The sequence below is a fragment of the Equus caballus genome, chromosome 9 (assembly GCF_041296265.1).
Source record: "Equus caballus isolate H_3958 breed thoroughbred chromosome 9, TB-T2T, whole genome shotgun sequence".
In the NCBI taxonomy this organism is placed as follows: domain Eukaryota; kingdom Metazoa; phylum Chordata; class Mammalia; order Perissodactyla; family Equidae; genus Equus; species Equus caballus.
Window position 1 is genome coordinate 59,587,255 of NC_091692.1, and position 12,896 is coordinate 59,600,150.

Sequence of the window (12,896 nt, forward strand, 5' to 3'; positions counted from 1 at the left end):
CTCTCACCTTGAGAATTCTATGATTCTGTGTTGTTGCCTGAAGCACTGGAGCTTGCAATTCTTTTTTTACACAATGCTGAGATTCTTCTTACATAATGTGTTTTGACTGCCAGACTTCATGAAAGAGAGACCTTCAAGAAAAGAGAATTGCTGCTTAGCGAGGAACAGGGAAAAACTTTCCAGTGTTTCTTAGGGGAAATGTGCAAATGAGAGAAGAAAGTGAAAAAAAAAAATCATTTCAGGTAGAGGAAAAACAAGACACTCCGTCATCTCACAAGTTGTATAGTTTCTTGCTTGACAACCCAAATTATTCAATGAACATTTAATATGGCAGCTCACTATTTCCAATTTTAAGAGGCTCATTTATTTCAAATAAATATCTGAAAAGGAAAAGTGTCTTTTTAAAATATTTTCTATCACAGCACATTATTCTTTGTTGATGACTTTGTTAATGCTTCTTCCAGTTGAGATGCTTTAGGATACAAGTATTAGAATATCCAAATAAAAGTGGCTTAAACAATGTGTCTGTTATCTCCAGAGGGAATGTGGCTCTATGTAGTTCTATGATGCCATCACTTCCAACTTTCTGCTCTGCCATCCCTGGGGTATTGACCTTGTCCCTTTTCATGGTGGTGGCTCCAGGTGTTAGATGCAAACATGACCACATTTAGCAAGGAAGTGGGACATTTCTTCTTATGTATCTTATCCTCCCAGCAGCCTTCCCTCTCAGTTCCCATTAGCCAAGACTGGGTCACATACCCATGTTCTACCTGCAAAGGAGCCTGGGAAAGTGATTCTTGTGCATTTCCAGCCTTCAGAGTGGGAGGTGAGATCTGCTGGCAAGGAAGAACCAGGACGGGGTGGGAGGGCACAACCAGCAGAGCCTGGCACAACCATTCTTTAGTATATTCTCTCAGCAAGATTGTAACTAGTCATACAGTCTCTAACAAGCAAAATAATAAACGGATCATGTTACTTTCCTGTTTAAAATGCTTCCAAACCTCCCCATTGACACAATAAAGTTCACATTTTTTAAGACTGGCAGATAAGACCCTTTATCAATCTGGCCCCCACACTCTGCTACACTCAACTCATTTCCATTCTACTTTTTAACTTAAAAATCATTTTCAGTTTCTTTGCATTTGTTTAAAAACTTCTAATTTTGGAGAAAGATGGCCCTTGGTGCAGAATGGATATAATGTGTGATCTGTGATGTGCTGTTCTCCAGGTCCCAAGATGCTGCTGCAGCTTCTGTGGCTGTTCTAGCGTGGCGCGTGGTTGAAACAAAGAATTCATGACCAGCGTTCCTTCCCACACAGTCCAAAAGGAGGAGGTAGGAATGCTGTGTGAGCTATTTTGGTCCCAGCAGTGTAGGTGGAACTGGAGGCCTTTCAGGGCTTTGTGATGGCCTCTGCCTTTTGTGCTGTGTCTTCAGGGGTATCCTGTTCTCCTTATAGGATGCCAGAAGCCTTTGATCAACCTCCCATCCTCAGTGATGAAATGGTGGAGATCCATCTTCCTCAGTTAATTCAAAGAATTCTATTCTGGTTCCACATCACTTGAAGCTGAACTTCACTGTGAACTTAGAGAGCAGGGTTGCGTTTTGCCCACCTTGCCTGGGATCACTCTCTTGCAGCATCCACAAAATAGTTTTTTTTTTTTTAATTTATCGTTAGCATGAACAGTCAACACTAGTTTCACTAATGATGAGTATCTAAAAGCCTAAGGTAATTATTAGGGTAAGGATTAATTCAGGTATCTCAAATCATATACAAAAGCCAACTTCGGATTCGGTGCTTTAAGGAGAAAGGTAAACTTTAAATCTTTCAGAAAAACATGAGACGATCTCTACAACAGGCCGTTTGAACAGTCATTAGAGTACAGATGCTAAAGGCAGAGTATCTGGGTTCAAATCCTGACCCCACTACTTATTTGCTGCTTATTCTTGGTGAAGAATAAATGAAAATCAGTAGGATATATTGGAGTATATGAGGAAGCTGTTTGGTTTAAAACTAATTCAGCATGACCTTGTTTTTCCAGAAGGCATCATGTGGCCTGTCAAGGATGCATTGTACATCTGCTTTAAACATTTACGATGTTCCAAAGCCGAGAATGATGTCCGTAAAGATAGAGATGTTGCCTCCCCCATATCAGCATTTCTTTATAAATAAGCATTTCTTCCCAAAAACTAAGGATTAATTATTGACCTACTGAGCTCATCTCGTGACCACTGACCTGCTGTGCTAGCAAAGCATCTTGTGGCCGTAGTAAAAGGAATATTCCTGTCATATTTGATGTATGTTCCTTTTTCCAAGATGGTCTATAACCACTCTGTACACCCTGCTCCTTCTGCTCCTTATCAGCTGCAAGGCTTTGGGACAAATTCTCTGAGATTCAGTTTCCGAATTCATATGTGAGAATAATAATATTTATCTCAAAGACTGTTATAAACATTCAGTGATAGGTAATGTGAGTGAAAAACACCTTATAATTCAGTTCAATTCACCAAACTCTTACTTTGTGCCAGCAGTCAAAGACACAAGGATGAATCAAGCGTGGGCTCTGTGCCTTGGAACTTACAATGAGGTGAGCGGACAGGCAGGTGAACAGGTGGACTCAGTTAGCTTCAGCATGAGAATTGGGAGAGAACAAAGAAGATGCACTTAGCTCAGCTTGGGAAGGCAGGTGCAGCCTGAGAAGACTACCTGATGACTGTTTTTAATCCTGAAGGATGAGTTAGCCAAATGAAGAAGGGAGGCAGGGGGTGAACAGGGCTGGAATAGCATAATCAAAGGCCAGGGGCAAGATACAGAATAGTTTGTATGTTTCCACATTAGTCTTGGGTGAGTTGAGATATACCCTAAAATATGGATAGAAGGACCAGCAGGGCCAGGAAATTTAGGGTTTTGTGTGTTGGGTTATCAAGATTGGACTTGACTCTTAACGGGAGCCATTGAGTAACTTTGGATAAGAGAGCAGTAGGACAAGATTGGTGCTGTAAAAGATCCCCTGCTGGGAGGGCAGGGATGGTTTAAGTGGAGAAACACCGGAGTTAGACAAGTTAAGAAAGTGCAATGGCCCAAGTGAGGGTATATGAGAAAGGCTGGAGAGAAGGAGAGAAATTTAAGAAATGTTTAGAAGTAAAACTGGCACAACCTATTGATGGGGCAGGGGAGGATGGAGAAGGAAGGGTCTGAGATGTGTTTTAGCTTGGGCTACTGGGTGCAAAGTCTGCATCGTTACTGACGTGGGTAATCAGAAAGAAGAGTTGGTTTAGGGGGAAAGAGTGAGTTCAGTTTGGGTTGGAGACTCATTGAATTTGAGGAGATTATGGGGCATCCAAGCAGAAAAGGATGTGCAGAATTATCCTAAGATGCAGGGGTGAGGTTAGGACCAGGAAAATAGATTTGGAAGTCACTAGCAGGCAGGTGGATGAGACTAGCCGGGGAGAGTACATGGCCTCCATCTTTTGAAGTAGGGCTCAGAAAACTTTTTCTGTAAAGAGATAGATAGTAAGTATTTTAGGTTTTACGGACCATATGGTCTCTATCATAACTAGTCAACTCTGCTATTGTAGTGTAAAAGCAGGCGCGGACATTATGTAAATAAATGGGTGTGGTGTGTTCCAATAAAACTATTTATGGAAACAGGTGACTGGTCCCTGTTCTAGAGAGAGAAGATCTGATTGTGATACACAAGGCCAACCAGGACGACTTAAGAGGTAAGAGAATATATTTGCTAGACCTCTTGGCATGTGAATGACAGGATCCCAATTCAAAGTGAAATTCAATAACTCATAACTAAAACCTGGGAAGGCAAGGGGAGCCAGAGCACTGGATCCAGGAACCTGATTCTTGTATATGGTCTTCATCCTCAGGTCAGCTTCACATAGTAGCGACATGGCCACAGCAGCTCCCGGTGTCCATCTTTAGAGCCTGAGTTCAGAAAGGTAAAGGGAATGTGGCAGATTGGTTACTGTTCCTAGCTCTTCATGCCTCTACCTGCAGGGCTATTTGCATTATACAATCCCTCCCATTGCTGAGTGACTGCAATTCCTCCCACAAGAGGCATCTTCCCAGCAATGCTGCCTTTGGCCAAATGGCTCACTTTGGAAATGTGAACAGAGTGACAACATGTTAGTTCTGGGCCAAGACTTTAAGAGGTAGCTCATGTTTCTGCTTGCTCCGTGCTCCTGGACTCCATCCTGAGAAGAGTATGTCCCAAGTAGCCACTATTCCAGAGAGAATGAAGAAACCTGTGAAGCACATCTAAAGCCAGTCTTTGCCACCTCTGACCTGTAGACTCATGAGCAAGAAAATAAATATTGCTTGTTATAAGCCACTGAGATTCTGAGAGTATTTGTTACACAGCAAAACTGATTGATTAAAGATATTCCCAACCAGCTTCATTTAGATAATCCTGGTGAAAAACACTGATTAGCCTGATTTGGGACACATGATGCATCTCTGGATCAATCACTGAGGACAGAGAGGTTTGGTATTAGGATTGGCCCTCCTGGGTCGTGTGCCCACTCTATTCAGGAAGGTGAGGGCAGTTATCAAGATGAGGAGAAGGGATGCTGAGCAGACAAAAGCAATAGCCAATATTGTGGAGAACCTGCATGGAATCATACCAAGGAAACTTAGGCAGGAGAGTGACAAAAGTGAAGGTGTGTTGAATAATGCCATTGGCAGCAAAGAGGACAGTGAGACAACAAATGAGATGTGTTTATTGGCTTTGACCAATAAAGACCTTTATTGACCACTAAAGGTCATTGGTGATCTTTGTCTGAGTAGTTTCAGTTGAGTGTTGGGGTGGCAGCCAGATTATAGTTAATGATAATATTTCAATAAACGCTAATTCACTGTTAGTTATTACTAAAAAGGACCTTAGATAAGGAACAGGTTAGGAGTCTGTTAAGGGAGATCCAGGAGTTTTATTTATTTGTGCATCACTTTGAAGCCACAGGAGGCTTTGGGGAAAGGGAGTGTTGGGATCTTCCATACTGGTGGGAGCTGATTCTGGAAGTGGGGAGATCCCTGAGGATGGGACCAGGCTGAAGGGTGGAGCACAGTCCTGGTATGACCCTCAGGGCCTGCGGCAGAATTGCAGATTTGGGAACCAGACGTGGAAGCAGGCTCCAAGCAACATGAAATTTAAAACAGCAGAGTTTAGTGAGAGAACACAAAGGAGGTGGGAGAGGCCAAGGGAGGAGAGAGCTGACAAGAATATCTGGTCTCAGGACTGTAGAAATAGGAACAGAGCCAGCACTAAACACAATTATTCAGTTGACAAAATGTTAACTTAGTGCCCACCCCCTTTTGGGACTCTGACATTTTCGTGACTTCTTTCAAGACCTGTTTCCTTACCCCTCCATATCCCCTGTCCTCCATCTGCACCCTGTCCCTCCTGCACCCTGTCCACATCTGACTGTGGAGGACTTCCCAAGGCTGTGTCCCACTCAAGCTGGTCCTCCCTAGATGGTACCCCACCATCTCTCCCTCTGCCTCAGCTTAAATTGTATTGTCTCCCGTCTCATTCCTTTGCTCTCTACTTTCAAAGAGGCATCTGGGAATGAATCCATGCCAGGATATTAACATAATAGATCTTCTGTGGTTATTTGCTTTCTAAATGGACTCTCCCTGTAACACGATGTATTAACCCAAAGGAGTATTTCTGTCAAAGGAATAAGAATTTGGGCCAATGGATGTGGGACACGCAAAATTGCCCCTCAAATCTTACTACAAGAAGAGTTGATTTTTCTCTTCAAGTTCCAAGGCAGAAAAAGACCCATGTCCCAGCTAGTCAGGCAGGCAATAGTTGTTCCCTCTTACTCAGCCTTTTGTTCTACTGATTGGATGAGGCCCACCCACCTTAGGGAGGGCAATCTGCTCTACTCAGTCTATCATTCAAATGCTAGTCTCATTAAGAAACACCTGAACTAATGTTTGACCAAATGCCTGGGCATCCTGTGGCCCAGTTAAGTTGCCACATAAAATTAACCATCACTGTGGGCTCCTCGAAGAAGAGAATAAGAGAGACAGTTTTGCTTTGCCTTTAATACTGATGAAAAAGCCCATGAAACCAGATGTGACAAGTGTAGCAGGCAGAAGTTTCACAGACATAAATTTAGGTATTTCTACTATTTTTCTTTGGCCTGAAGTTTGATCTCTATAGTAATCCAATTTGCTCCCTAGGCTTCTATGACCATTCTACCTGAACAGAATTCATTTTCTATCTTTCTCTTCCTCTCTGTCTCCTTCTCCTCTGTCATCATTATCATCATCACTGTTGTTATCATCATCTATATCCAAGGTTTATTGAGTGCCTGCTGCTCACGTGGCTCTGTGCCAGAAAGGAATTTGGAATTCACAGGGGGACTAGATCTGTCCCTCACTTTGAGTAGCTTAATTCCAGCTTAGGAGACAGAATATATACATAAAGAGGACAGTCTAAACCAAGTATGAGCTAGGCAACTAAGTGCTAAATGCAGTAGGATACTAATCTTAGATTCCAGAAAAAGGAGCGATTAGCAGACTGAACATGGTCTAGAATAGCTTCAAGGATGTTTCAACCTTAGGCAGGGCCTGAGGGAAGAGTGTGACCAAAACAAGTGTCAGGAAGGAAAGAGGCTATGTCAGGAATAGAGAAGACCCTGGATGAAATTGGAAAGTGCAAGTATGTGCAGGGACAGACTGAGAGTCGTGGCTTGCTGGGCACCTGTGCCACTGAACAGCTTGATGCCTGGAGAGCAGCATCCAGGAACAGACTTAGGCCCAGATTGCTAATTAAAATTTTTTTTACTGTGTGTGAAATTTTCCAGGATCAGCATGAAGTGTCATCTGTTTCTCCTGGAGGCGTCTCCTCCCAAACACAACTTCCTAAACTTGCTTAGCCGGTCAAGTATCACTGCTGCTCTACCGAGTAACACACGCGTCCTCTGAAAAGCACTTCTCGGTTTGCACATGATTGAAAGAAAGAAAAGCAAGAAAGGAGACCTACCTGTTTTCACGTGCAGAGTTAATGCCACTTTTACACGGTTTGTCCTGTTTATCTGGATAGACTATAAAGAATGGGGATATGAGGTAGTTCTCTCCAGGGCCATGCTTTGGGGACGTATTGGAAACTGTATGTGCAATGAGACAGTGTAAGCTCTGCCTCCTGTCAGCCAGAGGGGCACCCCCCACACGGCCCCCGATTTCGCCCAGGCCCTCGCAGGTCCTCAGGAGGCAGTGTGGGTTGTAGAGAGAGTCACACACTGTGAGAAACCATGTGTGCTCTCGTTCTGCTCTGCCACTAGCCAGCTGCATGACCCTGGGCAAGTCGCATTACCTCCCTGGCCCTCATTTTCTTATCTGTGAAATGAGAGGTTTGGACTAGCTGATCATGCAGAAGGTTTCCAAGTCTGAAGGATGAGTCTAGGAGAAGTTTATCTTCTTCAAATAACATCAAACAGTTTCTTTTCTCCCCTGGCTACTTAGGGGAAGATAGAGAGGCTCTGGAAGGTTCTAATCACTCTCCCTAAAACGTCTTGGGATATCTGGTAGTCTCTAATCAAAGACAGCTGGCTTTCACTTATAGATACGTTTTAAAAAATATCTTTTACGGGCATTTTAGAGTGATGGAATATACAGACACTTTTAAACGTAGAAGAGCTAAGAGTCAAACAACGCCACAATTTAGTAGCTGTAAAATCTTGCACAGGTTAGCATTATTTTTCTGGGATTCAGTTTCCTCATTTGTATAATAGGAATAATGATAACAACAGCAAAAAGAACCATTCTTCTCAGGGTTATTGTGAGGATTGAGTATGTATGGATCAAGTCCTTAAGACAGTGCCTGTCTAGTGCCTGTAAATTTCCGCCAGCTGGAGCCGTTAATGTACCTCTGACCTGTGTATTTGTAAGGAAATGAAGCGTAGTAGTGTATCGTACTTAGCAGTGGGGCACCGGATTCAGGCAGACCTGAATTTCGATCCAGGCTTTGTCTCTGACCAGCCGTGTGGCCTTGGACAAGTTATCTTACCTCCCCAAGCCTCAGTTTCTTCCTCTTTATGGGAATAATAGTTCCTGCTTTGTAGGATTATTAATAAAGTTCCAGCCAGACAAAGCATTAAAGTACTTACCACATGTTAGTCACAGAGTAAACATTCAACACATTTAATTACAGTAACAAACAAAATAATAACAAATGTTGTGCTTCCTTCCCTCATTCTCTTTCCTCCAAGGAGGGCGGTCGTGAAAGGAAGATCTCCAGACCCAGAGGAGGGACTGAATTATGCAGCTAGAGAGCACGCTTCACGAGGGCAGGACCATCTGCACCTGGCTTATCCTGTAGCTCCAATGCCTAGACAGTGCCCAGCTCATAGCAGGCACCGGAAAGAAAGTCTTTGCTAATGGTGGAAACGAGACAGAGATGCTCATAAATTGTTCTTCTTTTTCAAGACATGGATTCGTTTTCAGGCTTTCAGGCCTGTCCCATCTGCTGCTTTAACAGCTCCACCCAGGAGCACATTCAGAAGTGTCTAGACCTCCTCTTAAGTCTAGACGAGCACTGTCCAATAGAAATATAATGCAAACCACATATGGAATTTTAAAAGTTTTAGTAGTCACATTAAAAAGAAACAGATGAAATTAATTTTAATACTGTATCTTATTTAACCAACTATAGCCAAAATATTATTTCAATATGTAATCAATATAAAAATTGTTAATTAAATATTTTTTGTCCGAAGTTTGAAATCTGGCATATATTTTATACTTGCGGCACATCTCCGTTGGGACCAGCACATTCCAAGTGCTCAACAGCTGCATGTGCCTAGTGGCTGCTATATCTAGAGCAAGAAAGCCAAATCAAGCTTCTCCTTCTACCCACCCTCAGTTCCACTTCCAGTCTAAGACTCACTTCCTTTCTAGATGGCTGCCCTGGAAAATGGCTTTGGGCTTCTTAGAAGACGTGCCCACCACCCACATGGGTGTGCTTTACCCTTACATGTCTCACCAGAAAAACCACATGAGAATATACTACCATAACCTCAACATCCATTCCACAAGATACACATATACAACAGGGAATTAATTTTTCAAGGTACTTCTAAGCTTATTTGAAGTAGCAACTATCATCAACTACCAACTACTTGAGAGTATCAACTATCATTCTCTTTTTCAGACATACTTTCGGAGAGCTTTATCCTCTGTGGTCTTACCTATGTTCAATCCTCTGTGATAATTCATCTGTTCATTCAATTTATTGAGTGCCTACTATGTATAATGAAGTTGGGAATAATTGAAAGGTTGCAATACCTGCCCCTGGGAACTTTAAACTCAAGTTGGATGGGCAAATGAGTAAGCAGGATCCGTAACATAGTGTAATGGGAGAAATAAATACTAAGTACTCTGGAAGCTCATAGGAGGGCAACTAACCTAACAGAAGTTTGTCTGTGTTTGTATGTGTGTATGTGTGCAAGAGGGCAGTCAGGGAAGCAACATCTAAAGTAAGACCTGCAGGTTGAGTTGAAGTTGGGGTGAGGGGTTGTTGGGGTGTGGAGCTGGGGAAAGGAGGAGAGCATTCTAGCTGAGGAGAGAGCAGTCACATGTCCTAGAAGGTGCAAAGACCTGGCAGGGGGCCTACAAATCACCCCATCCAGCTAGAGTCCAGGAAGACTAAATTTGTGGGTTGGGTAGATATAGGGGAGGCAAGGGGTAATCATGGCCAATTGTTTGGACTTTTATAAATTCTATGTAAATATCCTGGACACTTCAACTCATGTTCTGATTTCTCACCTGCCTTCTTATTCTGTATTTCTAGCTGTTTACAGGGTCTCTCCACATTTCACTTAAATTCGACATGCTCAAAATCACTTATCATCTTCACTCCTCTACTGAACATTCCAGACTGGTTCTCTGTTTCTCATAATGAGATCAGCATAATTCCAGTCTCCTAGCACAGCTAAGACATCTTTCATCCCTTCCATATAGTCAACCCTGTACCCAAGCTGTCACTAAATCTAGCTAATTTTTTGACTGAATATCTGAAGGCTTTCGGTTCAAGCACTTTCTGACTTCCTTGAAGATAATTCATCACTCATTTTTCTGTAATAACTTTAAATTTTCACCAAGGCGATCTAAACTCCAAGTGGTATAAATTGTACTCCTTTTAGATATCATTTTGGAACAAACCAGCAGTTTAAAAAATCACATCAGATTATAAAGTAGAAAAATAATTTTAGCAGTCCAGAAAAGCCCCAAGTAATTTTTATTGGAAAAAGACAATTCTTAATGTTTTATTTATTTTTTGAGCCTACTATCTTTATATATATTTAAAAAATTCATCAACCTTCCTCCTGAAATCATAAGGTTTTATTACCTGCGGAGACAATTCATAAACAGAGATTTTTATTTGCCTAATTGTGTCCCTCTCTCTATATTCAAGCCCTTTCCTGGATACATTACCTGCATGTACAGTCACCTTAAAAAAATGTTCAACACTGTTTAAACTTGCCCTTGATTACCAAGTATCTTACTTCATATTGGCTCAGCAATTCATTATAACCACACCCTAAAAACAGGACGTGGAAAATTTAAAACATAAGAACCAGATTGCATTTTGCGTCTCAGGAATAAATGAGAAGAGAAATGATAATTTCCCCCAGTTGTATTTTGTCATATTTTAAACAAAACGTCCTCTGGCTGGAAATTCCATTTCAACCAATAAGTACTTAGTGAGATGTAAGGACTTTGTTCAGCATGAAACTCCTTGTTAGAGGTATTGTAACCATATTTTCAACAATTAAAAATTAGTATACATGGTATGACAATGGGACAGAGCATTTGACATCAGTACTACTCTGGAAAATTGGGTTATATGATTGCCATACTTATAGGAAATGTAAGAGAAATACTGTCCTTCAAGTTTACAATTTTCCTGGAAACACACGTCTAACACACATTCATTTACTTGACCACTGAATAAATAGGTAGTGCATACCTAGTAGGTAGTGAATACCTAGTATATTGTTAGCTAGTAAGATTACAAAGATGAAAATACAGACAGTCGCCTTAAATGCTTTCTCAAACAAAGTAGGCTCTTGTGAGACTAATTTTATATGACAATTTGGTTAGGCTATGGAGCCCAGTTGTTTGGTCAAACACCAGTCTAGATGTTGCTGTGAAGGTATTTTTAAATGCAATTAACGTTTAAATCAGTAGACTTTGAGTAAAGTAGATTACCCTCCATAACGGGGATAGGCCTGATCTAATTAGTTGAAGGCCTTAAGAGCAAAGACTGAAGTCTTCCCCAAGAAGAAAGAATTATGCCTTCAGACTCAAGACTGCAGTACCAACTCCTGCTGGAATTTTCAGCCTGCCAGCTTACTCTGCAGATTTTGGATTTACCACTCCCCACAATCATGTGAGCCAGTTCCTTAAAATAAATCTCTCTGTCTCTCTTTCTCTAAACACACACACACACACACACACACACACATGCTGTTGGTTCTGTTCCTCTGGAGAACCCTAATACAGTACTCACAAGAATTGTTATTTATTTCCCATTTCTGAGATAACCTATGCATTTTTAAGCATAATTGTATAATATCTTTTTTTTTCACAAATAGTATCATCCCACTTCACAATATGTCTTCTAGCAATGTTTTTGGCATTCACTTTCAAGGCCCAACTTGCTGCAGAGGAGAAAGTTTAGCAGTTGAAGTAGAATTATCAGATGGAACAAAGTTGCCTAATTTTAAGTGGAATGAGAAATGAGGGGATGCAGTGAGATTGAGGAAACCCCAGAAGTGTTCAAGTCAGGGAAGCAATGGAACAAAAGCACAGAGAACGCAGTTTGGACTTCCAATGACAAGCATGGAGGAAAGAAACTGCATGGATGACAGGGCCTGTGTCTGTGAGTGTCTTTACAGTGGAAAAAAATACAGTGGGAAGAAAAGAGGACCGTGGAGAAAAATTGGTCAAGGCAATTGGGATAATAATCAAAATTGCTTGGGAGTAAAAATGGAGCAAAGAAAGTCATTTAAGATATAGAACTATGAGTTCAGCACTAGATTAATGTTTGGGAGCTTTAGAGTTTCTATGAGCTGTTCCAGTAGAAAATGGTACAGGTTGATCTGCTCTAAAAGGAAATGCGGGCACTTTGTAGCAAGAGAGTTCTGGATGAAGTAAGTGATAATTGATTTCCACATGTGATTTAAGCACGTAGCAGGCCCTCTTCTCTGAACTGGCAATAGAAAACAATTGGAAGGGGGAAATCTTATGAATAATTAGACATAATTAAGTTGTCAGCTCATATATCATTATGTCTTGCCTCTCAGGGATGTTTTGCAGATTAATTAGTTAATGTTTGTAAAATAAGCTCCAAGAACCATGTATCATTGGCATAGAATTTGATTTCCAGTGTGATGAATGTAATTAAATCATGTAGATTTCATATGAACTTTCATTGTAGGAGAACGTCTGTTCTGGAGTGTTCCTGAGCATGGGCACCTGAGTTCTCGCACTGGCATTTCATCAAGTGGATCTCTTGATGTTGGAAGCACTGTGGCAGGCATTTTGGATCACGTGTGATTCACATCTCAGGTGAGATGAGGCATTTAAAGTGTCAGATTAGAATTGTGTCTTCACCTGATGAATAAAGGTTATGTTTGTACATGACACCCAGCTTGACAGTATAGTAATTAAAAGTGAACACTTTAAAATTGAGATAAGCAGGAGAGAAAATATTAAAGTTCTTATTTGAGGCTGTATGTCATCCTTGCCTACTGCATGACATGTACATTAAATATTCTCCAGTTAGGAAATTCATTTTTTAAACCCAGAAATGGCTTTATATATCCCCAATCCATACTCCTTAGTGAGCTCTTCTCAAACAGTATAATTGATTCT